The 24,145-nt window shown below is 38.2% G+C and overlaps 1 pseudogene; it reads left to right on the top strand.

Annotated features, from left to right (window-relative positions):
* Positions 1 to 4,425: 4,425 nt before the first annotated feature.
* On the top strand, positions 4,426 to 10,656 carry LOC133297023 (protein SET DOMAIN GROUP 41-like; annotated as a pseudogene).
* Positions 10,657 to 24,145: the final 13,489 nt, after the last annotated feature.

Raw genomic sequence — 24,145 nt, forward strand, 5'->3', positions numbered from 1 at the left:
GGCCTAAAGCCCTTCCATCATAGTACATCATGCATCCATTGTACAATTACAACATTTAACTCATATGTTACAACTTACAGCTTCAACTTTAAATTACAACTTACAAATTCACAACTTTAATTTACAACTTGAAACATAAAACTTCAAATGACATATACACCAGACTTAGGCAAACTGACATGAACAAATATGACTATGAAACTCATCCTACATACATATGGGATGTTCATGCCCTAAGTCTAGCCTAGGCCAAGTGGCAACCAAAATGCAAAATAATAAAAGTGCTTCAACTAGTCATCCTACGAGCTTCTTGCCCGCCGCTCCAATGCCACTGCTACCTCCTGAAATAAAGCCCCTAAGACGGGGTGAGATATACGAATATATCTCAGTAACCCAGAGGTTCTGGAGAAAACTCCGCCCAATGGCTCACTTCGATGCATATAAATAATATAAAACAACATCTTGAAAAATGGGATAAAGCAAGGGATTTAGAGAAACCGGGAAATATCAAGATATAAAATACGATGACGCTAGAATGGTAGCTACCAATACCAAGCAACGTCCTCGGCATATATAAGCCTATGGGTATCATCTAAGGCGTGTTACTAGAACATCCAACCAAGGTACCCCTTCCATCCATATACACCCGAGACATTCCTAGTGTGCTCCTATCCATATCACACACCACGACCCTAGGTCAACCAGAACTCCCTCTCGGAGACCTATCCAGTGGAAGTCCGCACTACCCGAAGGCTAACTGTCTACTGGCCAGAGACTCGGTACATAAGTACCCTCATAAATACTACATGCATGCTCATGTTATTATACACTACTCATATACATTTCCTACCATCACCCTCAACGGGTATGGTGGAACACACAAGGGGAACAAGCCCCAGTACCAAGAGGTTACCTCAATATGTTCCTCCACTTAGCTCCACAACAACTTATTTTCCAAACTTGTTATTCAACAGAATGCCTACACAGAGGACATTCTCAATTACTCAAAAACTCATACAACACATGCCAATTTACAATTATACATGCATTGATCCAACCACTTACCTCAATCCTCTTGGTCCTGGACCAAGGGCAATCCACCGACTCACAGTTCGGGGTTCAAATCGACGTACGACAACCTACATATCCATGTATAAATCGTCAGTACACGACAATTCTATCAAAACGCGAAAAACGTCAAATTCCTACACCCACACTAGGTAGGTTCGGCCAAGCAAGGCTAAATTCCAAATTTATTTTTCTAAATTTTCTTTCTCATTTTATTATACATCCTTAGATTGCCAAAAGGCTAAATCAAGTGCCGTTTTTCCATTTTACGTTCTTTAAGCATCATTTTGCTTAATAATTCACTCTAGGATTCTTTATGACATTTTACATCCTCAATTATTTTTCCTTGATTCTTTCACTTTCCAATCACCACACAACCCATTTAAACAGCATTCAACACTTGAAACACCATCCAATCAATACAAACAACCTCAAACTAAATGGTCGAATTGTGACCTATGTAATACTAAGGGACTTCCTTCAATTTTCAACCCTTTCACACTTCACACAATACCATTATATCCACATTCATCCAACAACTCACCACTAAAATTTTCATGGCATTTCTAGCTCTAACACCCCATTCTAAGACATTATCATCTAATAAACATTTTCCAATTGAGCTCTCTAACATCACACATCAACAATTCAAGGTTTAGGGTTCATAATTCAAATCACATGAATCAACCGTTTAAATACAAGGAAACTCACCCAAATGCAAGGCACAAGGTTCCTCCTAAACATACTCCACCATTGGAGCACCTAGAAGCTCCATGAACACAAATCTAGACAACTTGGCCGCGGACTTAGGGAGGAAATATCTCAAAAACTAATGGCTTTCAAGGCTTGGGAGTACCACCAATAACTTTAGAAGGCAATTTCCAATGAATTTCAACACAAAAATCGAAGGATTTGGTGGAGAAATGAGTGATTTAGCAAGTAAGAAAATTTAAAGTTCAAAGGGGCCATGGAGGGGGAAGGCTGCGGGTTTCAATGGTAAAAGGAGAGAGAAGAGTGATGATGAATAGTGGATGCTTAGGTGTTTAAGTGACTTTCAAGTGGGTGGGACCCACGCCACCTCACGCGATTTAAAACTCATCCGAATTTCCCTAAACGTCCGTGAATTCACAACCTATTTAGAAACTCTAATTTTAATATTAACCATTTTCCTTTAATTATACTTGATCAGATGAATTCAGAGTTTTCTGGTCGTTCGGAGAAAACACCGTTTTAAGCTGTTGCGCGCGCCGTTGGCACGCTTCCCCAAACTAGCTTAATTCCATCAAATTTTATCAGAAATCATATTTCCTAGTTCTATGAACCATTTATAACTCATATTTGAAACTTAGAGCTCAAAACTCAATCGGCACGATTTACGGTGCAATCGTACCGCATTATTTTTACCCGGTGAAAACACTATTTACTGATTTTTCTGAAACTTGCCTATCCACTCAATTTTTCGTTCTGAATCCATTTCCAGGGTTCTTTTTATCATCTGAGACCTTATACTCAATTTCCTTCCTAGGGTTGTGTGCATGGTTAATTTACCGTTTTGCCCTTTCTTTGTATTTTGGCCTAATTTTCAGGATTTTCACTAATCCTTCCTTTTAATTCTCATTTAATATATTAATATCTAATTTAGAATTGCAAGGTGTTATACGCCACAATGGCGCCAGATCGCGCCACTTCTCTGGTAAGTGGCCCAGGGGAATCTGGTTGGCGCAGCATCGCGCCATAGTGACGCTAGATCACGCCACTTTTCTGGAAAATGGCCCAGGTCTTCTCGGTGCAGCTCAGAACCCTCGCCCGTGCAGATTCGCGCCGACAGTCTTTTGAAATTTCATTTTCTCTTTCTTTCTCCCTATATAAACACAACAAATAGGTGAGAAATATCATTGAAATGGAAAAGTCAACATAATAAGCAAATATGTAAATAAACTGCTCTTTTATGACTTAATCCTTATCATTTTTAGCTTGCAAAACTACATATGCCAGAGGCACATCAGGGAGTTCTATTCAACAAAATTTGACCAGTTCTATGCGAGCAATAGGATTGCAAGGAAGAAGACTGCGCCCTACTCATCTCAACAAAATGGGGTGGTAGAGAGGTTGAATTGATCTCTCATAGAGAAAGCACGGAGTATGCTGAGCGGTGTAGGATTGGCAGCTGAGTTTTGGGCAGAGACAGTGGCTACTGTTTGTTATCTGAAGAACAGATCTCGTACATCGGCCTTGAAGGATAAGACTCCATATGAAGGACTGTATGGAAAAAGGCTAGACGTATCTCATGTTAGAGTGTTTGGCCGTGAAGCATATATGTATGTACCCAAGGAGAAAAGAAGAAACCTTGACAGTAAATCTGAGAAGTGTATCTTTGTTGGGTACAAAGATGGCATCAAAGGTTGCAAGTTATGGAATTCAGATACTATAAGTGTAACTTATAGCAGAGACGATGTATTCAGGGAATCTAATTTGAATCGAATTTTTTCTGAAGCTCCTGAAAAGCCACATACAGTAGAATTGGATGTGGGTTTGAAAGAGCATATAATAAACTCACAAGTTGGATTGAGAAATTTGAATTCTGAAGCTGCTGAGTATAACGAGGTAGAAGATGAAGTTTCTGAAATCGAGGCTGAAGTTGAAGCACCAGTGCTGAGGAGATCCACGAGGGAAAGAAAACCATCTGAGAGGTATACACCTGAAAATTATATCCTGTGTGCTAGTGATGATGTTTGTGCATTTAGTATTACAGGTGATGATCTGAGTACTGTAAAGCAAGCTAGGAGCTCGGAGGATGCCAAACAGTGGGGGAAGCTATGAAGAAGAGATGAAGTCTTTGATGAAGAATCAAACTTGGAGTCTAATGAATCTACTTGTAGACCGAAAAGCAATTGGTTGCAAGTGGGTGTTCAAGAAGAAGGTTGGTGCCAATGAGGAGATTGAGCGCTACAAGGCTCGGTTGGTTGCAAAGCGATATTTACATACAGAAGGGGTTGATTATGGTGAGGTGTTTTCACCTGTTGCAAAGTTAAATTCCATAAGGATGGTTTTGTCTGTAGCAGCTGCATATGACCTAGAGGTGGAGCAGCTGGATGTGAAGACGACTTTCCTTCGTGGTGATTTGGAGGAGGTTATTTTAATGAAGCAACCAGAGGGTTCATAGTAAGAGGAAAAGAGGAGCTAGTCTGCAAACTGAATAAATCTCTGTATGTCTTAAAGTAGTCCCCCAAGATGTGGTACATGAAGTTCGACACTTATGTGGTAAAGCTTGGCTTTGACCACTGTGATGTTGATCATTGTGTTTATGTGTAAAGGTTAGAAGGTGACTTTGTTATTCTAACTTTGTATGTTGACGACATGTTACTCGTTGGAAACAAATTGAAGATGATCAACACTGTGAAAGGACTGCTAGCAAAGCAGTTTGAAATGAAAGATCTAGGCGCTGCAAATGTGATCTTAGGTATGTAGATTAAGGGGGAGCATATCAATGTTGGGTTTCACACTTGAGGGGGAGATTGTTGAGATATTCAAGTGTGATAAGTCTCGCATTGGTTGGTAATGGGCTAAGTGAAGAATATATTAGTGGAAAGACTCATAAACCCAATGCCTTAATGTTTTGGGTTGAGATGTGGTGTCGGACCGTCTTGGTGTATTTGATCAACTTAGCCCATTGGTGGTGGTTTCCTGCCACGGGCTTCCCCTTGACCCGCATGACAGTGGTATCAGAGTCGGCCTAACAGTGGTATCGGAGTTGAGTTAGGCTCGAGCTAGCCTGGTGATGACTGGCTAGGAGGCGGGTTGAGTACTTGGACCCTAGGGTACTAGGTTGAAGGGGAGAATATCAATGTGGGTTTCACACTTGAGGGGGAGATTGTTGGAGTATTCAAGTGTGATGAGTCTCATATTGGTTGGTAATGGACTAAGTGACTTGAATATAAGTGCCATGAACCCAATGCCTTAAGGTTTTGGGTTGAGACGTGGTGTCGGACTCACTTGATATGGCTGGTTTAGCTTAGCTCATTGGTGGTGATTCCCTGCCACGGGCTTTCCCTGGACCCGCTTGACATGAAGTAGAGGTTACACCTTGTTTAGGTGTGTCCTTACAGGATATCACGCCTGCGTGGGGTGTAAGTGGTCATGCCTAATCCGAACGTAAAATCCTATAATAAATTTGTATATAGTTTGAAAATAATTATATATTCATAATTATTTATTAAAATTGTAATATTTTAATTTTTTTTCCTATGATTGTGGGTGCAATCTCATACCCCAGGCATAAGGGCAAGAGCCATGGCCAGCGATGCCCCATAAAATGGAAGTCCCAATTACCCGTATGCCCTTAACCGGATCCGGGATCACCCTCGAGACAATTACCAAATTAAATAAAAAACAAGCAAATAAGCAAATTGAGATGTACTAAAATAAATAAATAAAAAACCAAATTGAGCCCCTGTTTTGAATATTGTCATCATGCATCAAACAAGATTAAAAAATAAATTTAACATTGATTTGTAAATAATTTTTTAAGATTACCAGTTATTTGAATTTATTTATGGTAAAAAATACTCATAAAAAACAATTAATTTTTCTTTTTTGATAGAAAAACAATTTAATCTAGTTTAAAACAGTTTATTTCTGAAGACAACTTAAAAGAGGTATGGAAGGGACAATTATGGAGTTGGAGATGAGAATCATGGAAGAGCTATATAGGAATAGACATAATCGAAACACTAACCTCTCTCAGTTCCCCTTCCTTCAATTCCCATAACCACACTCACTCCTCTGCTTGTTTCTCTCTCCTCCTTTCAACTTCTATTTCCAATCTCAATCTCAAACCCAATCCCCTTTGCACTCTTCTACTGCTCTCCTCCATGGTCTGCTGCCCATTACTTCCTCCACCTCTCCTCCGCCGACTTCTCTGACCTCTGCCGACTCCGCAACTATCGTCCCGCCGCATCGGGTCGGGTCGCCGGGTCAGCCCCTCCCACGATGCCGACGTTGTTTTGGAGGTCTTTGAGAAAATCATAGACGATGACGCCTTCTCTTGGATTAACCATAATTGTTCCCCCAACGCATGCTACCGCTTCACTCTCTCTTTCGCCTTATAATGAAGTCAAACATCGCATAGCTCTATTTACTCGCTATTCTCAATGATCACTAGTACTTTCTTTTTCCTACTACTTTGCATATCTGGCAAAATGGGCACGGCTCGGCTTGGCGGGCCAACCCGCCTCGCCAGCAAAACGGGGCGGGGCAGGTTGAGTTTTTCAACCCAGCTCATTTTTTGGCGGGTTGATAGCGGGCGTAAGCGGGCCGAGACGGGTCAGTGTAAAATAGGCTCGGGCTGGCGGGCCAATCCGCCAAACGGGGCGGGGCGGGCTGAGTTTTTCAACCCACTTTCAAAAGCGGGGCGGGGCGGGGCAGGTTGGCTTATCTTTTGGCGGGCGGGCCGCCCACTTTGCCACCTCTACTACTTTGTGTTAGTAGCTGTAGTGAATTTGCAAAAGGTGTTCCTTTATTAAGCTTTACATTTGTTATTTGATTGTTAGTTATCACTTAGGGCTATATGATTATATGCTTATTTTTTTTTTTAAAAGTAATTGGGATGAATTTTATGTATGAAAAAGAAAGGGAGCTGGGCTATGGTCCAAGATTGATTGTGAGGAGACAGAGGAGTATCAAGAGAATAAAGAGGGAAGAATAGGTCACTGTAGCATATACCCATCTCTTGCAACCTAAGGCATGCTTTTAAATGATTTTATTTATTTATTTATTCATTTTTCATGCATGGAAGTTGGCCTATAAAGGGAATCTTGGTGCAACAGGTGTTGTCGCCGCGTGATTCGGAAGTTATAGCTTACATTCATGTAATCAGCTTATTGCAGTTGCAAGATAATATTGTCTATTATAGACCCATAGAATGGGTCTGACCCTTCCTATGTGTTGTTGAGTTCAAAGCTTTGATGAGAATTCACATTATTAAGTGCAGGAATGCAATTCATTTAACTATCAATTTGATGGATGATAACATTTATGACACATGAACACTTCAAATTAAAAGAGGAGCCATGTTTGTGTTAGACTTGGACACTAGCCACACACGATAGGAATCTTTAAATTTTAATGAACTAATGAAACGCTTAATTTTATTATATCACAATGTCAATATTCATGTCGTGTCTTGTGTATGTATCAATGTCCATAGGTTGTTGTAACGGCCGTGAAAAAGGAAGCTGTTGTTTTACTGCTCTGTCCTACATCACTTTTGTTAGCTTGGCCTTCATGAGTTAACACAAGTATGGCTTGAATCATGTCTTTGGAGTATTGAAAGAATTAATGGTGCTACTTGATAAGTCTCTGAAAAGAGATCTTATTACATATATTTTTTATTACATTTTATATTCAAATGCCCAAGGTTGCTCTTGATTTTAATTTGTTTTGTAGCAACCCAAACTTAAGCCCACAAGAAAAGGCATTCAGCAGAAAATAAGTTGGAAACAGAAGTGCAACCCAAATCAAAAAGGCCCAATGAAAAAAAGAAGAAAAAAAGAAAGACCCAATTAGTCATCAGAAGAAAAAGAAAGGAAGAAAGAAGAGGTGGTCAGCGTAGAAAAGAAAATTGGAAAACACACTTACTCCTTCGAACCCTAGCCCTCTTGCCCTTCGAACCCCTCACCTTATGCCAACCACATGGTCATTCAATCGACCGTCCAGCCCCAATTTTTGTTGAGCCATTGAACCACACAACCTTTCCTTGTAGTGATTTGTGTGACCCTTGTTCTAGAAGTCGGATCTTAACCGAATCGTGACGTGGGGGTTGTTACAAGCGTGGAGAGGGATTCTTCTTGGTAGAGCGCTTGAGGAGAGCGTGGAGAAAAGAGTGCTAGTGTGAATCACAGCAAAGAGCGCGTGGGATTTTTGTTGGTGGAGATTGACGCTGAAAAGGCCCAAGGCCCATGCATGCAAGGGGAGCGAGTATATAAAAGAGCAAGGACAATTTCTGTAAGCTCTCTTCTTCTTCTTCTTCTAAAATTCTGCTCTTAGACCTGCTTCTGATTTTCTTTTCTTTATTTTTTCTGCATGTTTGGATACTCCAAAATTATGGGTATGTTATTCTAGATGTTGAGCACAGTGACGAAGCTATCTCTGTAAATAGCATTCATACTGTAGCGTTTATTTTTCTGCAATTTTTAGTTTCCTTTATAATTTCTGCATTTCTGTTTTTGTAGCTCAATCCTTATGGGTATGAGCTAAACTCTTTAAGGGTTGGGTGTTTGAGACCCCAACTACAGTGAATGTTGCAATTTACATTTCTGTTATGAATGTTTACTTTCTGAAGTTAACTATGCTTATTATTTGAATGCATTTTCTATTTTGGTCGAATGGATTATGTGTGTATTAGGAGAGGGATATTGGGAAATATTCGTCTCTGGAAACTGAGTTGATTGCATGGACTCAAATAGGTTTTATTTGAGGGAGTAGTTCTGGGTAAGAATTTACTCCTCCATGTGGCTAAGAGGAAATGAGCTTCAAGCCTTTATTTTCATAAGCTTAGGGATAAGTGGTTTGAGAAAAAAAAGGACAAAGATTTTTAAGGGATTAAAGATCTACAATTGTTTGCCAACGAAAAAAATAATTATTAAAGAATTTTTTTCTCAAGTAACTTGCATCAAGAGCTGTAGGGAAGGAATCAAAACCCAACCCAATTTTTTCAATTAGAATTCTTAAAATTTTTATGTCAATTCTGATTTCTTTTCAATCATTCAAACTTTTTACAATTTTGTAAAAGTATTATTAAATAGAAAAAGCCAAAAATTATGTTCTCAACTGGTTGTATTCCATTTTGTTTCGTATAGTGAACAAGTCTTGACATTAATTTTTAATTTGAACCTTCCAGTGATCATCAACTTCTGATTTTTCTTATTTGTCATTTTGACACTTTAATTCTAATTTCTTTTTATAATTTAGTTGAGCAATTGCAATTTTTCTTTTGTACTTTTTCGCCAAAAAGATCATTGTGGGAACGATATTGGGGTTTTAAATACACCCTATATTACTTGTGGATGCGTATACTTGCGCATCTCTTGCATACTCTTTAGCAAGGCTAACACTACTGTATAGCAATGATAATTTTATGTTATGTGTCCGAAGTTAATGCCGGTGGTGGGGTTTTTTTTGCTAGTTAATAATTTAGTTGATGTGCCATCTCTGCCCCGTGGATGTGCTGCAATTTCTTTGTTCATGGGCTTCATGGGCTTGCTGTTACTTGTCTCCATTGCTTGAAATACTACATTTCTCAATAGAATTTGGAATGTGATAGGAACAATGGAGTATAAGTAGAGACAGCATGGAAGGATCTGATCATCTGGAATCCCTGGGCTTGGGATTGGAATTTGGGAGAGACCTGTAGCCTCTTTATGGGTTATCTTTTCATTCCAGTTCTTTTACTTTCTGGCAATCTATAGTTTCTTGGAAAGGTTGTTTAGCCTTTATGACTATTGTAAGTCCACTGGATACTCATTGAACCTGTGCATGGAAATACCAATATCTTTACTGTTTCTTATTTCCCCTTAGTTCCTTGTTGGTTCCTATCTAACAACTTACTAATAATTTTATGAGTAAAGTATCTTTTGGCTCCTCAACAAATATAACAGAACCCAAATTAATTCTTTAGGGAAAAAAGTCGATTTATGGTTCTTGTGAAATTTAAAATAGACCCAGGGACTAACATGGGTCTTCTTTTAATTTCACAGGAACTATGATTTCGACTAACTGGGTTTATTTTAAATTTCAGAGGAATCACAAATCGATTTTTTTTTTTTTTTGATAACAAAATCGATTTTTTTTTCTAAGAGATTAAAATGAGCCCCGTGATTTTTTGTTGAGTACTCAAAATGTACTTTACTCTAATTTTATTGGACTGCCCTAACATCATGGGCAATTTGTTATCAGGAAAATTATGTTATTAGTCGTGATTCTTTTGGTTCATATTCCAATTTCAAGCTCTTCAGAGGCATAGCAGATAGAAGATTGACCGAGTGCATTGACAATATTATATCAGGATACCTTTTGTTGATCCTGAGTCTTGTTTTGAGAAGTTTGAAAAGATGCTTATGCAATTTCTAAATGAGCACTTGGAAGGTATTGAAGGAAAATCATATTCTAAATTCAGGCTGCATCCTCTATTTTTCATCTCTCTAAATGCCTACTCAATATTGGTTTCAGCATATAAAGTTCGTGCTAGTGATTTGATTCTGAAATAGATCTAAACCAGTTTGAAGCTTTTGACATGAGGAAGACCAGTGCTGCATATTCTTTGTTACTTGCAGCACAACTCATCATCTCTTCAACTATGAATCCTCACTGATTGCATCTGCTACAAATTTTTGGACAGGTGGTGGCGAATCTTTGTCATCTCTTACCAGAAGTTCAGGATGGAGTGAGTTTGTCAAATTGCGTCTAGTTGTTTCAAACCTTGCTTTTGTCACGAAGTTCAAATGCTCTAAGTGTTCATTAGTGGATGGATTTAGATCCTGTATATCGAATGGTCAAATTAGAAGTGCAGATTTTGAGAATGTATCATGTTAAATAACAAGAAAAGAGAGGAACATTGAAATAATCTGTGTGTGTTAATCTGGTGAGAGATGTACAATATATAAACAAATTAATGGGCTAAGCCCAAACCTAATATAATTATACCTAATACAAAAAGTCTAATGAAATAAAGAAACCCTAATTACAATATAATTCTAACACTCCCCCTCAAGCTGGAACGTATAGGTCATATGCACCAAGCTTGTTACATATAAACTTTATTCGAGGCCCCTCAAAGATTTTGTAAACACATCTGCTAATTGCTCATTAGAGGGTACAAAACTAGTTTTAATTTCACCAGCAAGAACCTTTTCTCGAACAAAGTGACAATCTATTTCTATATGCTTGATTCTTTCATGAAACACTGGATTTGATGAAATGTGTAGAGCTGCTTGATTATCACAAATGAGAGTCGCATGTCCAGTGTCTCCAAACTTAAGCTCTTTGAGAAGCTATTTAAGCCAGATGAGCTCGCAAGTAGTAGTCGCCATAGAGCGGTATTCTGCTTCAGCACTTGATCTGGCAACCACACTTTGTTTCTTACTTTTCCAGGAAATCAAGTTGCCTCCAACAAAGACACAATACCCAGAAGTAGATCTCCTATCAGCTGGACAACCAGCCCAATCAGCATCACAGTACCCAACAACTTTATCATGACCTTTATCTACATATTCAAGGTATTTTCCTGGAGATGCCTTGATATACTTAAGAATACAAATGACTGCATTCCAATGTTCTTGACATGGAGAATTGAGAAATTGACTGACAACACTCACTACAAAGGAAATATCAGGCCGAGTGACTGTGAGGTAGTTCAATTTTCCAACCAATCTTCTATACTGCTCAGGATCTGAAAAGGGCTCCCCCTGATTTGGTAGAAGCTTGATACTTGGATCCATAGGAGTATCAACAGACTTTGAATTCAACAGAGCAGTTTCTTCAAGAATTTCCAGAGCACATTTCCTCTGAGATATCACAACACCAGCTTTAGACTGGGCCACCTCGATTCCCGAGAAGTATCGAAGTTTCCCAAGATCCTTAGTCTGAAAATGATGACATAAATGTTGTTTCAATCGAGTGATCCCATGTCGATCACTGCCTGTGATGACAATATCATCCACATATACCACCAGATAAATAGATCCAGAAGCAGAATGACGATAAAAGAGATAATGATCAGCTGCACTCTGAGTTATGCCAAATTGTTGAACAACACTGCTAAATTTGACAAACCAAGCTCTTGGAGATTGTTTGAGGCCATAGAGAGACTTACGAAGATGACAACCAAGACCTGACTCCCCCTGAGCAACAAATCCAGGAGGTTGCTCTATATAAATTTCTTCCTCAAGATCACCATGAAGAAAAGCATTCTTGATATCTAGTTGATAGAGAGGCCAATGACTAATAGCAGCCATGGCAATAAAAAGGCGAACAATAGACATTTTCGCCACAGGAGAAAAAGTATCAATAAAATCCAAGCCAAAGACCTGAGTGAAACCCTTTGCCACCAAGCGAGCTTTAAGACGATCCACTTGACCATCAGGTCCAACCTTAACAGCATAAATCCATCTACAACCAACCACAGATTTTCCAGAAGGAAGAGGCACCAGGTCCCATGTGCCATTATGATGAAGAGCACTGATTTCATCAATCATAGCTTGTCTCCTTCCCGAATGTGCAAGTGCATCACCTGTGGTCTTAGGAACAGATACAGAGGACAAAGAGGAAAAGCAAGCAAAATATGATGGAGAAAGACGATGATAACTAATATTGACTGTATACCTGGCCGGAGGGCGAGTATCACGAGTACCCTTACGAAGAGCAATGAGAAGGTCACTATCTGAAGGTGGGACCGAAGCCGTGGGAGGAGATGCAGTTGAATGTGAGTCCACAGATACATCTGACGAACTATGCTCGATCTCATCAGCAGAAGAGGTGATAGAAGGAGAGTTAGAAACATGGACGGGTAAAGACGGAAGGTAAAGAAGGTCACCTGGGAAGGACGACTGCACAGAATCAGTATCCACAAGAGTAGTATAGGTTCCAAAAAAGGGAACTGATTCAAAAAAGGAGACATCCGTCGAGATAAAGTATCGACGTAAAGTGGGAGAGTAGCAACGGTAACCCTTCTGAGACCATGGATAACCCAGAAAAACACATTTATGAGACTTGGGAGCTAATTTATCCAAACCTGGACCAAGATGATGAACAAAACACGTAGAACCAAACACATGTGGAGTTAAAGGATATAAAGCTTGATGGGATAATAAAATAGAGTGAGGTACCTTATGATTGAGAACAGATGATGGCATGCGATTTGTTGTAAATAGTAATTATGTAGTCATTTATTAGTAATTATGTAGTCATTTATTAGTAATTATGTAGTCATTTATTTGTATTTATTTAGTCCGTTACTTGTATATTGGGCCAAGCCCATTAGGTCAAAATTAGGTCAAGAAGTCTCTATAAATAGAGACCCCTATGTACAGATTCAAATACAAATCAATAATATTTCATAACCCTTTTTCAAGTTGGTATCAGAGCTCTCGATCCTGAGGGCTCTGCTTCCGCGCCTACTGTCTTTTTTTTACAAAACCCTAATTTCTTTGCCTCTTGCCGCTATCAGCCGCCACCGGAAAATTTTTTCCAGAGACCTTTTGGACCAAGGGGACCACTGTTGACCTTCTTTTTTTTCGTTCTATCATTCTACGCAACGTTCCTCCGCCACAAACGACCCAAACACCTCCGACCGCCTTCAACCAGTTCTGTCTTCACCGTTTAGAACCCTTTCCGGTGACTTTTCAACCGCAACCACCCACAGACAGGTGCGCGCTCACCGGACGACCACACCAGAAAAATTTCAGCCGGAGCAGCCTTGCCACGCGCTCTCACGCGCCGCCTCTTTGTCCGAGAGTGAAGCCCACGCGCATCTGCTTTCTCCGGCGCGTGGAGGCGCGTCCGGCAGTTTTTCTGGACCGGACCACCACCATTCTTCTCGTCTCCTTGTTCTCTTTCTGGATCTGTGTTGTTTTCTTAGATCGGACATCGTTTGGTATTTTTTCCGAATTTTTTGGCTTCTTAGAGCCTTTTTCGTTGACTGTTTTTTGTGCAGTATGACCTCTTCTCAAAGGAGTTCCTTTACAAAGTTTTATAATGGTGCATCTTCTAAACCTAAGAGAGATGATCGATGGTGTTCTTATTGTAAAAGAACAGGTCATATCAAGGATTTATGCTTTCGCCTCCATGGAAAGCAAACTTTCTTAGAAAAGATGGCAAGGATGCGTGGTCAAGCGCATTTTACTTCCTTTGGAATAACTCCTGCACCTAATGAGACCCAACCTGCATTTCGTCTAGATGAGTTAGAACGGCTCCGAACCATGCTTGATTATCTGAGTAAGCCATCAGATACTAGTGCTTTGGCTTTGACTGGTATGAGCCCCAAAACTCATTCTTTCCTTTCTTCATGTAATGATTTTAAACATTCTTGGGTTGTTGATTCTGGTGCTACTGATCATATGGCTTGTTGTGCTGACTCCTTTGGTTCTTATCATCCGACCATTGGAACTCATACTATAGCCATAGCTGATGGCTCACATACATCAGTTGCGGGTTCTGGTGACATAAACTTACAGCAGTCCTTACATCTTAAAGATGCTCTTCATGTTCCTAAACTCTCCACGAATCTTCTTTCTATTCATAAAATTACAAAAGATCTGAATTGTACTGTAACCTTCTTCCCTACCCATTGTGTTTTTCAGGATCTCGCCACGGGGAAGACGATTGGTAATGCTAAAGAGCAAGGTGGGCTGTACAATCTGGTGTCACAATCTCCCGCAAATAAAGTAACAGATCACATCTTGATGTCTCATGGTTAATCAACTGTTGATTCTTTGATTTGGCTTCATCATAAGCGCTTGGGACATCCTTGATGAACCCTTAGTTCATCAGGTTTTTAAGCATGAATTAATATCAATTTGTGTGATTAAATGGATGGAAAAGAGGTTAATGTCCTGGAAATCTCTCAAATACAAGTTTTGAAGCTTATGTTGAAAATTTACATTGTTTTTGTAGGGAAATGAAGCTCAATAAGCAAAAGAGAGAAGGAAGAAGATTCTGAAGAATGGGAAAATTCTAAGTGTTGGGCGCTAAAACGCCCAAAACTGAGCGTTTTAGCGCCCTGTTGCACAAAAGATGTTGGTGTTGAACATTAAAACGCCCAAAACTGAGCGTTTTAGCGCCCAAGACAGTTAAAAGCAGTTGGGCATCCGTCAAGGTTGAGCGCCAAAACGTCCAGAAATGAGAGTTTTAGCGCCCATGTCAGTTTTCAGTTGTAATTTGTAAATTATAAAAGGACAAGGGGCCTTCACATTCTGACATATTCCAGATATAAGATCCAATCCTTCATATCTCATTCTGACTTTTCCCATCACACTAGGAGAAAGGAGATCAGATCAGGTCTTTCATAGATCTGATCTGACTCCTCATTTTCTCTGAATTTCCAAATTCTTTAGGATTAGTTCTTGTAATAGTTAGTATTTCCTATGTAATTGTACTTGGAGATTGAAGACTCAACTATCATGACAATGGAGTTTGATCTATCTTTCTTCTCTTGTTTGTGTTTCAATTATGTCTGAGTAGAGTCCTTTGTAGTCTGATTCAATGGAACTCAAGTTTGAATTTATGAATGGTTAATTAGATGTTTTGTTTATCTTTTATGTGATTGTATGAAGTTGTCTTGATTAATTCTTCACGTTGAGGAATAGTGTAGAACAGACATGTTTACATTGTTTCTCTATTTTTGACAACTTCATCATCAGTGTTCTAGTAGTCAAGGGATTGATGCTAGGATTCTGATGTGTTCTTAAGACCTTAGTAATTAATGCATGTATTAAGAAAGGAATCACCAAGGGATTGAGGTTTCTGATTAATGTGTCTATCAGGGTAGTAAGGGATTACATCTTGAGATGATAAGAAAAAGGTTGATCAACATCACATAGTAGATAATTCATAATGGAAATTGGTTCATCTATAAATTCATGTTTGAGGGAAAATGACATCTGACTACTTGTTTACATTATAATTTACATTTTATTTATTTATCAAGTTTTAATTCAATTCAGTGTAGTTTCTGGTGACAAGAAATCTATGCAATCTATGAACTTTTGTTTGATTCAACTCAAGTACATATGGTTAGTCAGTGCTTGACACAAATCCTCGTGGGAACGATCTTTACTCATCATTTTATTACTTGTACGACTAGTACACTTGCTAGATCTGCAACAATCCTCCATTTGGTTTACTCAAGTCTTTATTTCCGTCATTGTTTTTATCTAAGTCTGTTGAGTCTTTTCATTGTGATGTTTGTGAGTTTGCTAAGCATCATCGTGTGTCTTTTCCTTCTAGTAGTACTAAGAGTGTTGAACCTTTTGATCTTATTCATTCTGATGTTTGGGGTCTTTCTAAAGTCCCTCATGCTTCTGGAAATAGATGGTTTGTTTCTTTTATTGATGATTGCACTCGTGTAACTTGAGTTTACTTAATGCATGAAAAGTCTGAGGTACCACATCTGTTCTTTCAATTTTATAAAATGGTTGAGACCCAATTTGGTAGAAAAATCAAGAGACTAAGAACAGATAATGGTACTGAATATGTTAATCACAGTTTTTCCCAATTTATACGAAATCAAGGTATGATTCATGAACTTACTTGTGTAGACACCCTTCAACAAAATGGGGTTGCTGAAAGAAAAAATCGTCACCTTCTTGAAGTTGCTCGTGCCTTACTGTTTCAAACACATGTACCCAAATGCTATTGGGGAGATGCCATTCTTACTGCAGCGTTCTTGATCAACCGTCTACCCACTCGGGTTCTCGATCATGTAAGTCCTATTCACTCCATGACTTCTTTTTTTCCTTCTGTTCCAACTTTGCAAAGTCTTCCTCCTCGAGTGTTTGGGTGTGTTGTCTTTGTTCATGTTCATAAACAGCATCGCAGTAAGTTGGATCCTAGGGCTCTTAAATGTGTCTTCCTTGGATATGCTCCTGATAAGAAGGGCTACAAGTGTTATCACCCTGGTAGTCGGAAATTTTTTGTTTCTATGGATGTTACATTTCAGGAATCTGAGTCCTTTTTCCAAGGTCCTCATCTTCAGGGGGAGAATAATTCACTAGAAGACTCATCACCTTCCTTCTTTGAATTTGAATCTTCAGTGTCTACTCCTTCACCTGAGTCAGTGTCTCTTCCTCTTGTTCCTGTTCCCAATGTGTCTATGTCTGATCCTCCTATGACTGATACACAGCCCACATTGCCTCAGCAGCAACCTCAATCGTCTGAACCACTGGTAAGTCCTGAATCTCATATTTCTGATCATGATACTTCTGATGACTTACCCATTACTACTGATTCTGATGATTTACCCATTGCTCTTAGAAAAGGAAAAAGATCATTTCCCAAGAAATATTGTTCCTCTTGTACTCAATACCCTATCTCCCATTTTGTTTCCTCTGCTAATCTGTATGTGCAACACAAAAGCTTTGTTTCAGCACTAGACTCTATTGCAATCCCAAAATCAGTACATGAAGCCTTGAAAGATGGGAATTGGGCTCAAGCCATGCAAAAGGAGATGAATGCATTGGAGAAAAATAAAACATGGGAGGTTATTGATAGACCTACTGGAAAGAAAGCAGTAGGGTGCAGATGGGTTTATGCCCTGAAATATAATTCTGATGGAACTCTTGAGAGATACAAAGCTCGATTAGTTGCCAAAGGTTACTCTCAAACCTATGGCATTGATTATGAAGAAACATTTGCTCCAGTTGCAAAGATGAATACGGTGAGAGTTTTGTTATCCTTTGCTGCCCATTACAATTGGGATATAAACCAATTTGATGTGAAGAATGCTTTCCTCAATGGTGAGTTAGAAGAAGAAGTCTACATGGAAATTCCGCCTGGTTTTGATTCTGTGAAGGGAGAAAATAAAGTTTGTAAATTGAAAAAGGCCTTGTATGGATTGAAGCAGTCACCTCGTGCCTGGTTTGGAAAGTTTACTAAGGTTATGATAACCTTAGGACATAAACAAAGTCAAGGAGATCACACTCTTTTTTTCAAGCACTCCCAAAATGGGAAGCTTACTGTGCTCCTTGTATATGTTGATGATATTATTATCACAGGTGATGATTTTATGGAGAGACAGATTCTGCAAACACGGCTTGCCTCTGAGTTTGAAGTCAAAGACCTTGGGAAACTGAGATATTTTCTAGGGATAGAAGTAGCTCATTCGAGCAAAGGAATCTTTATCAGCCAGAGGAAATATGTTCTTGATCTTCTCAAAGAAGCAGGGAAGCTCGGGTGTAAACCCTCTAATACTCTTATTGAGCAGAATCACAAGATGTGCTATGAAGAGGAGAGTCCTCCAGTTGATAAAGGACAATATCAATGGCTAGTTGGGAAATTGATATATTTGGCCCATACTAGACCAGACTTAGCTTATGCTGTTAGTGTTGTCAGTCAGTTTATGCACGATCTAAAGGAGAAACATATGCAGGCAGTAGAGAGAATTCTTCAGTATCTGAAAGGTACTCCTGGTAAAGGGTTGTTATTCCGACGTGATGGCAATCTATCTTTAGAAGTCTACACATATGCTGATTATGCTGGATCCGTGACTGACCGTCGTTCTACCACTGGTTATTGCATGTTTCTTTGTGGTAACTTGGTGACATGGAGAAGTAAGAAACAAGATGTGGTCGCCAGATCAAGTGCAGAAGCTGAATTTCGAGCTATGGCTCAAGGCATTTGTGAGTTACTGTGGCTGAAAATTGTACTTGATGATCTAAAAATAAAATGTGAGGGACCTATAAAGCTGCTATGTGATAATAAGTCCGCTATTTGTATAGCTCATAATCCGGTTCAACATGATCGGACTAAACATATTGAGGTCGACCGCCATTTCATCAAAGATAAACTTGATAGCGGGTTGATTACCACTCCATACATTCCCACTGGGCGTCAATTAGCTGATCTATTGACAAAGAGGCTTTCTTCAGATAGATTTCAAGAACTTGCTAGCAAGTTGGGAATGATAAATATCTATTCCTCAGCTTGAGGGGGAGTGTTGTAAATAGTAATTATGTAGTCATTTATTAGTAATTATGTAGTCATTTATTAGTAATTATGTAGTCATTTATTTGTATTTATTTAGTCCGTTACTTGTATATTGGGCCAAGCCCATTAGGTCAAAATTAGGTCAAGAAATCTCTATAAATAGAGACCCCTATGTACAGATTCAAATACAAATCAATAATATTTCATAACCCTTTTTCAAGTTTTGATATACCAATTCAGGTGTTACAATCTTCCGTATCTCTTGTGTACTTGATGTATCAGTCATAGGAGGATCAATCACAGGAGGATCAGACATAGACACATTAGGAACAGGAACAAGAGGAAGAGACACTGACACAGGTGAAGGAGTAGACACTGAAGTTTCAAAGAAGGAAGGTGATGAGTCTTATGGTGAATCATTCTATTGAGCAGAATCACAAGATGGGCTATGAAGCTGCTATGTGATAATAAGTCCGTTATTTGTATAGCTCATAATCCAAATTAATGAGATAGCATGCAGTAAGTATAGCATCACCCCAGAATGTGTATGGAACATTACCATCAATTCACAAGGCACAAGTGGTTTCAACCAGATAGCGATTCTTGCGCTCGGCTACACCATTTTTTTGAGGTGTATGAGGGCAAGATGTTTGATGAAGAATGCCATGAGATGAAAAGAATTGTTGAAATTGATGAGATAAGTACTCACATGCATTATCACTACGAAAAGTACGAATAGGAATACCAAATTGAGTTTTTATTTCATTATAAAATAACTGAAAAATAGAAAACAACTCATACCGCTTTTTCATTAAAAATAACCAAGTACATCTGGAATAATCATCAATAAAAATAACAAAATACTTAAAACCCAAAGTAGAAGAATGACGACTTAGTCTCCAAACATCAGAGTGGACCACAGAAAAAGGAGAAACGGCTTGACGACTAAGACGACTCGGAAACGTACTGTGAGTATGTTTCCCAAACTGACAAGACTCACAATTTAAAGTAAAAAGAGACGATAAATGGGGAACCATCTTCTGAAGCTTTGCAAGACTAGGATGGCCCAGACGAGCATGGATAGTAAGAGGAGAATCCACAGTGGAGCAGGTTGAAGAAGAGGGAACTAGTTGATAGAGGCCCTGAGACTCACATCCTTTGGTAATCTCCTTCCCCGAACTCCGATCTTGAAAGATGACAGAGGTTTTAGTAAAAGAAACAACACAGTCAATGGATTTGGTCAACCGACTAACAGAAAGTAAGTTAAAAGGAGAATCGGGAACATATAGAACATGATCCAGAGATAAATTTGATAAAAGAAGAACCGTGCCAATCCCCCTTGATTGGACCAGAGACCCATTGGCCATAGTAATAGTGGGAAAAGAACCAGTAGTACAAATGAAAGTGAATAAGGACTTATTACCAGAAATGTGATAAGAAGCCCCAGAATCTAGAGTCCAAGGGCCAATAGAGTGCAACTGAGATATGCCAGCAAAAGAATTACCAGAATTACCAGTGGGAGCAATGGATGCAGTAGGACCTGATGTTTGCTTCTCAGACAACCAAGTCACAAAAGCTTTTGCCTGACTCCAAATAGCTTCACAAGCAACAGCAAGTTGAAAAATCTGCTTGATAGACGGATGAAGAGTAGGTTTAATGAGACTACACAACTGAGCATCAATCATCTTCCACCGTGTGCGCTCCTTTTCCACCACAGATTCAGCCTTAGTGGTGAGATGGGATGTATAATTCTGCCCATCCAACCAAAGTCGCAGATCGGAAGACCAAGTGTCATAGTTGGACCCATCCAATTTATCCACACTCAACGGAGCAAGGATATAATTTGAAAAAATAGCAGAGTCCGACTTTTTCTCAGCCGGAGTACCAGAGTCATTTGAGACAGGAGGGTCCATAATTAGAGAAAAAATAATCAAAAAAGGACAGATCACACAACTAACTGGTAGAAGAGGGATCTGACGTCAACACAAAACGAAGTCCAAACACAGAACCAGGACCAGATCCAGAACCGTCACAAGGAGACGAGCAGAATGCCACCAGTCGCGGCCGGAGAGGATGTCCCACGCGCCGCCACGCTTCGCCTTGGGGAGAGGATGACCGGAGCTTGCACGCACGCGTGTGGGCGCGTGAGGGCTCCGATGGAGGTGCGGCTGGTGCGGTTGGGATCACGCTTCCAAGACGAGCACGCCGGTATGTGGTTTGCCGGAAAACTCCACCGGACGGTGGTGGTTGACGAAGACAGCAGCCTGAACATGAAAGCGGAAGAAAAAGCATACCAGAAACTGACAGCGAGACAGTTCCAGAAAAATTTAAAAGACGATGAACAATAGGTTCACCGGAAAAAAAAAATTTCAAAGTTGCTTAGGCTGTTGATACCATGTTAAATAACAAGAAAAGAGAGGAACATTGAAATAATCTGTGTGTGTTAACCTGGTGAGAGATATACAATATATAGACAAACTAATGGGCTAAGCCCAAACCTAATATAATTAGACATAATACAAAAAATCTAATGAAATAAGAAAACCCTAATTACAATATAATTCTAACATATCAAATGATTTCTTCGTTGTGTCTCATATGTTACACAGAAAGTTTGGAGTTTCCTTGTCTATGATTACCTTTTTTTGAGATTATGTAAAGATCTTATCGATTTCAGCCGGCTAATGTCTAACAAAAATTCCAGTACATTGGATGTTGGGGCTCATGTTAACAAAACTGAAACGTGTTACACCCATGAATCTAAGAATAGCATTTGTATTTGAGAAGGGCAAGATTACATTGATCGTGCGATAGCACACACTTTTCAGCTCGGATAAACTGCTTAGCATATGGAGGATTATTGAGGATAATTGGCTAGTATATGTTATGGTCCCCATTACCAACTTTGGCTTGTCATGTTCAAACCTATTCCAGCATTTTTTATTGGTTGTCATGAACTTGCAATTTTTTGTTTTTTCAAAAAAATCCAAACCCACTTTTTACACGCATTGTTTGCCAATGAATTTCATTCATCCTTGTTGAAAGGAAATTATAGGCGACTGTGGGCCCTTAATGTAACATGTGGATATGGGCTTTTTCCCGGGTAGAAATCAGTACAAGTCATTAGGATAGGACTATAGTGGCTAATAAATTGATGAATTAGGGGCTAATAAATTTGAAGCTGGCAACGTGGAGTCGAGCTCGTGCGGTGCTCTCTACTCCTCTAATAATTCTATCCCCTTCTCCTACCGAGGTCCACCCTTTCCCTTCTCAAAATCACTGTGGACAAAGCCAACTCCCTATACTGTAGGTCAATCCCATCGAAGGAGCACAAATGGGTCAGGCGGCCAATTACTAGCCTACCGCATGTTAATTTAGTAAATAAATCAAATTTAGTATTTTGCTTGGATCCTCTTACTTTTAGCTTTCCTTCTTTTTATAAGCAGATGTCATGTCAAATAAATTTTGAAAAAAACTCTAACAATGAAAAGTTTTTTTTATAATAAAAAAAAATAAAAAGTCAAAAGCTCGAGGAGTTTTTTTTAACTCATATCAACTTTTCTTGAATTATATGTTTTTTTTTAATGAAGAGCCATGAAGATAGAGAAAGAGAGAGATTTTTCTTGAAATGTATGCTTTAAAACTAATTTTTTTATATAATCATCAAATAACTTTTAATTTTTGTATTTAAGCTCTTTTTTTAGCTTTAACTTTAAAGTAGCTTCTATCTAAAAAGAGAGAGAATCTAGACAGACTCTTAAACTTCTTAAAAAAAAATTATTTAAAAATCAGTTCATAGACTCGTTTTAAAAAACCTAACTTACAAACCTGCAAGCTGATCTATTAATTATTTTAATAAAATAATAATATATATTGTCCACTTTGATTTTAACCCTAATTTGTTTTTGCCTCTTTTGTTTTCTCACTCTCACTCCACCTCTATCTTTCCTCTTTCTATCACAAATTCACACTTAAATTCATTTCCAACACATTTATTTTTTCAGTACAAAAAAAGGTATGATGTTAAAGTTCTGCCTTATTCCCCATCCCTCCATTCTCTCTTTTTATTCTGCATCATTGTTTTGAGTTGATACTATCACATTTTCGCAAATTAAGATAATAAAGAAGACTTGCATTATTAAAAAACACGATATATCTTGTAACTATGATTTTAGTGAAATCTGATTTGTTCTTTGTATTTTTAATATTGACTTGCATATGATAGTTATTATGCTCCCTTATGCTGCAATGGGTTTTGTTATTGATGTATGTAGGATAATATATAAATAAGGGGAAAGTTATATTTACAAGCTTTTTGTTTATTATAACTCTTACAAATTACACTAATTATGACCGGTCATACTTCAATCAAGAGTGTATCATACTTGGTGTAATTTGTAAAAAACAAAATTGTAAACGGATCATTCTCCTATAAATAATATAGCAAATGTCTGAAAAATGAAAACAAATTTCTAGTTATGGTTTCTATATTTTTTGAAAAATGGTTAAATTTTTCATAAAAAGTTAAATATATCTAAATTTTCAAAAACGATTATGGTGCCAGATATTTGACTTTTATGATGATAGCATTTTGGATTATGGCTTTTAAACAACAATAGAGCTGTTATTTGTTATATCTTGTACATTAAAATTTTCCATGACTTTACAAACCCATTCGAGTCAAGGCTAAAAGCCGAAGTCCACATGGGCCTAAGCTAAAAGCTGTCAAGGCCAAAAAATCAACAAAGATAAAAGTTTCCGTAGACCAAAAGCCCACATTTGCCAATTTATGAGTATTCAAAAACTTAATGTTATTGTTTTTATAATAAGAAGGAAACTTTAAAAAATGATATCGTATAATGCTTTATCCTTGCTTAATCATCCATAATTTAAATAAGCATTGAACTGATACTATAGTTTATGTTAATTTAGATTAAGCTTTTTATAAAAAAAATTAAATACAATATTAATTAGCTTTGAAGGACCTGAAAGGGTTTTGAAGATGTCAAGACCCATTGAAGTCTCAGATTAAAGATTGGAAGTAAAGTCTTTGGGTTAGATTTTTGGATTTTTGTTACACACTGTATTCTATCACAAAGTATCACTTCAAACTCTAGTGCATTACATGCATTTAGCTCCATTGTCTTTCATATTAAAAATAATGATTAATCTTTTTATTACAGGTTTATTGTAAAATTAAAAACTAAATCAATTTTAAAATCAGTTTTAATAAAATGTAAATACTAAATAAAAACTTTTATAAAAAGTAGTCTTATAAAATTGAAAGAGAATTATACAACATAAAAAATAGCCTTACAAAGAATTAAAAAGAAATGCAATAACGATAAGCTTCCTTATAGTCATGTGTTTGTAAGTCTTTTGC

Source organism: Gastrolobium bilobum, unplaced genomic scaffold, assembly GCF_033153095.1.
Source record: "Gastrolobium bilobum isolate Gb01-03AN ecotype WA unplaced genomic scaffold, APGP_CSIRO_Gbil_v1 utg7324, whole genome shotgun sequence".
Taxonomy (NCBI): Eukaryota; Viridiplantae; Streptophyta; class Magnoliopsida; order Fabales; family Fabaceae; genus Gastrolobium; species Gastrolobium bilobum.